This window comes from Charadrius vociferus, unplaced genomic scaffold, assembly GCF_000708025.1.
Source record: "Charadrius vociferus isolate BGI_N301 unplaced genomic scaffold, ASM70802v2 scaffold266, whole genome shotgun sequence".
Lineage (NCBI taxonomy): Eukaryota > Metazoa > Chordata > Aves > Charadriiformes > Charadriidae > Charadrius > Charadrius vociferus.
Genome location: NW_009649114.1, coordinates 1,453,636 through 1,459,410, shown reverse-complemented (window position 1 = coordinate 1,459,410; position 5,775 = coordinate 1,453,636).

The window sequence follows — 5,775 nt, the reverse complement described above, 5'->3', positions numbered from 1 at the left end:
CTCGCCAGGCCACCCCCCTCCGTGGGCTGTACCACCGCCTGGGGAGGGGTTGTCCCGCCCCACCTGGCAGAACCCATCGGCGCCCCCGCCCCGGGCGGACCCCCCTATCCCCACCGCCTCTGGTCTGTCCCAGCCCCGGCACCCCCAGATTTAAAGGGCCCGTCCCCCGAGGGAGGGAGCCGCGGTACATGCGCTGAGTTGGGCCGGGCGGCCGGCCTCAGCTGGAGCGCTGCTTGCGGGCGGCAGCGGCAAAGGGGTGCGTGTGTGGCTGTTACACTGCGGTGTGGTTCTGCTGCCTCAGTGCCGTGACCGTCCCGTCTTTCAGTGTGTTAAACTTCAACCAACCCATCCCAACAGCCGCTGTATTGAATAAAGCTGGATTTCATTGCAGCTTGTGATTTGCACCTGCATGGTGCGTGTGTAAATGAGCGGCTTTATGGGGCGACACGCTACCTGCGCATGCGGCTTGGTGGGAAGAGAGCGGGGTTAGGGAAATCTGTCTCCCCCCACCTCTGCCCGTCTCCCACCGCAGACCCACCAAACCCACCTCCCCTTCTGCTCCCACCCCAGTTCAGGGCCGCAAACAGCATGCACAAAATGAAACCCATCTCTCGGTGGGGTATCGTAAAGCCAGTTTATTACAGCAGCTGCCATAGCTGCTTCCCCGTGTGCTCGTCCAGTCGGGCCGGGAAAGTGCTTGCTCCAAGTGCAGACGGAGAGACATACAAACGACCCGCATCAGCGCACTGCTTCCCAAAGCAGGGCCGTGGCAGCGCCGAATATTAACCAGCAGGAGACAGATCAATAGGCGAGTCTCTCAGTGCAAACCGCAGTCATGATATGCATCTATAATTTATAGTACAATCTTGTAAACTAGGTACGTTACAGCAGAAGCCGTCGGGCTCAGTGTATTTACAGCTCCAGGATACCTGGCGAGCATTAAACTGGAACAGTCTCCATCACCTCCGCTCGGTTTGCTGGTCCCTTCCCACGGGGCTCCCCCAGGACGCGGTGCTGGCTGGGATGCTCCTGCACCCCCAGAAGTTGCCCCACCATTTGCACCCCCGAGGAGGGTGGGGAGCAGCCGGGGAAATGCCCCCGTGGGCCGGATCCTGCCGCAGGGCTGCCGGGAAGGGGGAACATGCCGGGAGACACTGGATGTTTTAAGAAAACCCTCCAGGAAAATGATGCTCTGCCCCAGCTCCCTTCCCTCCCACCGAATTACCCGGCCAGTGCTGCTCATTAGCATGTAGCCCGATAATTACTCAGACAAATGTGTTTTTCCATCTGACTTCAAAAGCCTTTGGCTGCAAGTCTTACTGATATCCCAGGAATGAAAGGCATTGTTGTGGGGCTGATTTATGCTTTAAGTACCACCGTGCTCTCGCCCGCATTGATCGCGTTTCCAAACACTGGTAATTTGTATTACGGGGTATTTTAAAGAACCCGCTCAGAAAAGGAGGAAGCTTGTCATATACCAAAACCCCTGATCTCCAAATGTCTATAAAATCCATACTCTAAAAATTCTTATAAATATTTTCCCTAGCGTAGGAAATACAATAGGAAGTGAGCTGCTCTGTGCGTCGATATGTGCGCTTATTTACAAATGCCACATTTATTTTCTCAAGACGTACGGTACGGTACGGGAGAGGACGCCTGCCTTGCCGGAGATGCTCATTTACCATCCGCCAGCAACGCGAGGCTGACCTGGTCTTCTGTCTCTCCAAAGTAGAGAAAAGTCATTTACTGGCATCGTGAAAACAGACTAAAAATAGCCGGTTTCTATGGCTACTGGGGCTGGGAGACTCCTGAGGAACATGTCTGGGTAGGTCCCTTCATGATGAAATCCAGACAGTGGGATGAAAGAAAAGGACAATAAAAAGAGGTTTAATGCTTTGCTCCTCGTTAGGCAGCATTAGGGAGATGCTGCAAGGACGGTTCTGTGCCTTTCCCTCTCGCTTGGTCGTTGTGCGCTTCTGCAGGGATCGATACGGGTTTGTTAGGGGGGAATTAGGCAAATTTATCGGATCGAGCAAAATCCCAAAGCAAACACTTAAATTTAAGCAGGGCTTTGTTGACTCAGGGCTTCCTCAGCGTGTGCCTGCTGTCAGCCCGTCTCGGCCTCCTTGTGCTCGTTGTGTACGTGCTTTTGCATAAGGATGGGGCTGAGACGCACTTAGGAGAAATCTGAGTGTGGGGGTCCAGTCCGAGCTCATCTCTGCATCATCAGTATTTTTGCAGACACCTCAGGATACAGACAGTCTCTCTGGATTTACACCAACACAAAACAAAGGTCGAATTTGACCCGTATCTTTACACTTGTCATAAACTCCAGAGCAGTGATTCATCCCCAGTGGTTCGAGTCCACCAGTGCATCACTCGCGTGGTCACCACACGTTACAGGGGGGACTGTGCAAAAATAAAGTTACATTCAAGAAATATGCTTTGTGTTTCACCAACTCCCTTCTTTTTTGGTTTGGTTTTTTTTTGCCCAAAGAGAACTCCGAAGGTCCTCACCAAGGACAGCACTGGGGCTGCAAACCCTGAATTCGGGAGGCTGTGCTGATGTGCAAAAATAGGAAGAGGACAAGGTCAGCGTTTTCCCAAAGCAACGTGAGCTTCCCCGTGCCCACCTGGGGCTGCCGGAGACTGCCTGTGCTGTGTCCTCGGAGTAACCTTCTGAAAAACCTGGTGGTTTGGGGCAGCCACAAAGACCGGTTGTTTTTTGAGCTGTGGGAAGACAGCGGCACGGGGAGGCGAGCAGGCACGGGCTGGGAGGACCGAGCCCGACCGTGACCCTGCAGATTTTATCAGGCTGCCCGAGGTATTTCTCTGCGCAATCCCCCCGCGCTCGCTCGCAGGAGGGCAGCGGGTCAGCACGGGAACGTCGAGCAGCTGGAAGACAATCCTGCCCGTGCAAGGGAGAAAGGGCGGCTTTGACCAGGTGATTGCTGGGGGCGGGGAAAAAAAAAAAAAAAGGCTTTTTTTTCTCTTGGTTACCACCTGGGATGCAGAAATTGCCCTGCCCGTAGCAAACGCAGCACTCGTCTTAAATCCAGTGCTCTCTGTCAAGCCGATGCTCACGGGGCGGTTGGGTGGAAGCTGTCTGTCCTGCTGCAGAGCATCTGCCTCGGGATCGCCTGGGTTATTCCCTGCTCCTTTTTCGCGTCTCCAGCAAAACCTTTAAGAACGTGTTACAAGATGAGGGTTCAAGCTGCAGCTTTTTTCTTGGCTTGCCTCCTACGATTTGTGCACGTACCCTTCCAGCTCACTGCACAAACATTTCTTCATCTCGAACCGGCGCAGCGCACGTTCCCCTGCCAGGACCACCTCCGTCACCAGCCCGTCTGCCGATGGGGGCTGTGCCCCGCGCCCCCGCACACACACGGTTTGGTCCCCAACCCGGCTATTGTCATGCAAATAAACATCTGTAGGCTCCCTCGCTCCCAAGTAAGCCAATATTTACAAAGGGGCTCCATTGCCTATCTTGGAAGTGAGCCTGAGGCGATGCTCTGGTTATTTTGATCATCAAAACTGATTTTTCCCAACACTGCAGCATCAGCTCCAGCCCCTGAACCCCTGGTACAGGCAGCTCCTCGTTTCAGACAATATTATTTCTCCATCCCCAGGGCTGGTGCCCAAGTGTCACTGGGTGCTGCCAGCTTCACTCCAGCCCTTTGGTGCTGGAGGAAAAGCTCGGGGTGCACGGGAAGGGGCTGAGCCATGGGACATCCCCCCCCCAAAGCCCCGGTGGGGACCTGGCCAGGGCAGCCCACGGTGAGAGGAGCCACCCTCCTCCGCGCATCCCACCATCCGCTTCCAGGGGAGTTGGGTGCTTTCCTTAGTGTAATGGGATTAAAGGAGGATTATTGCCAAGGGGAACAAACGCAACTTTCGGGAGCACGGCTCTCCTCTTCCCGAGGAAGGACGGAGGTGGAGGCTTTCTCCACAAACCCTGGGAGCCCACGGCAGAGACGAGGGTCGTGTTGTCACAGGGGTTTGCAGAGCCCAGCTGCACGCTGGGACAGCTCTGTAACGGAGGGGACACGTTACACCTCGCACGCTCCTACTGCAGCCTCTACCCCACGGATGCCCACGAGCAGCCGGGACACGGGCGGATTTGCAGCCTCAGCTTCGGGCTCCCTGCTCAGCCGTGGGGGTCCCTGCACCCCCCTTCTCTCCCCAGAGGATGGAAAAGCCTCGGAAAAGCACTTGGAAAACACTGGATGGACAACTCCATCTTATAGCTCATTGCCACCGACATTAGTAAGATTTATCTACTACAGTTATCGCTCAGGTCCAGTTGCTCCTGGAGCGGAGAAGCAGAAGGAGGGTGGAAGAGCCAAAGGCAGGGTGTCTGTCACTTGGGATTGCAAGAGGAAATCCTGAACAATAAGCGAACTCCGAGTTTAAAAATGCCAGGGGTTGTGCAACCGTGGGGGAGAGAGAGACAGGGAGAGAGGGTTTGTACTGCAACAAGAGCTGTCAACTTCCCAGCCGTCGCTGTCTCAGAAGCATACGCTGCCCTATTAAAATGCTGCCACTGGAAAGAAAGAAAAAAAAAACCCACCACAAATCCATTCGCTTTTGCCCATCGCAGGTTTGCGGGTGGAAGCTGGCTGGGCGGCTCGGAGGGGCGCGTGGGGCTCAGCGCTGGGCAGGTTGGCTACAGAAAAGCAGCAGGCTGGAGTCTGGTGGGAAACAATGTGGAGCTGAAAGGACCTTCAGCCATAAATCTAGAGGTCAAGTCATTATGATGGGGGAATCAAAAAGCACCACAAGCCATTTATGAACACAATAGAGGTCAATCCAGGAGCAAACCATTTTGCTCGGAGCCATGGTGGAAAACATATTGTTGCTTTGAGAGCTACATCCATCCAGGGAGGAGGGAAGTTCTCTTTTAAAATCACTGTAGCTCGAGCCCTTGAACATTCATACTGCACTTGGCTCATTTGTTGTGTTTCCAAATGCACATGTAAGGGGTGGAGGGAGTGTCTGCCTGTCTCAACTGTAAGTACAACATCCCTTAAACACCTGGCCGGGGATGCTCTCACTGGAGAGAGGAATATTTGAGACACGGGGAAAATTTGAACAGGCGCAGAGCTGCCGCACACACACGGCATGTGCAGTGCGTGCGCAGTGTGTGCACCGTGTACGGGGTGTGCGCAGCGCGTGCCCCGTGTGTGCCCCGTGCACAGTGCGTGCGTAGCGTGTGCGTGGCATGTGCACCGTGCACAGAGTGTGCATAGCGTGTGCGCAGCGCGCTGCGTGTGCACCGTGCACAGCGCCTGCAGTGTGCACTGCGCGTGCATCATGTACCACGTACGCACAGCACGCACCGCGCGAGCACAGTGTCTTTCCAAGCAGAGCTCCCAGCTCAGCCCAGCCCAGCCCGGGGGATCCCCACCACAACCGGGAACCCCCAAATCACCATCCCGTCGTGCACCAGCCCCATCTCCAGGGCTGCTCCCAGCGCAACGCCGAGCCTCCACCTAACCACGACATCTCGGGGCGGCCGTTACCCGCACATCTTTCACTGCCAAACCGTGATGGATCTGTAATCCAAGAGGTTTAGCGGCGAAGGTTACACATTAATGAACTGGGCCAACCCCCCCTCAACCTCACGGTAATAATTTAGCTTCTGTAAAGCTTGACTGAGCAAAGCTGCCCATGATTTTCCCCAAACCTCTGCTTTTGATGGTCTCCCTGGAGCGTGCGCCCGCTGCCAGAACAGCCCCAGCTCTCCCCGCTGCACCCACCAGGGTGATGCCTGCT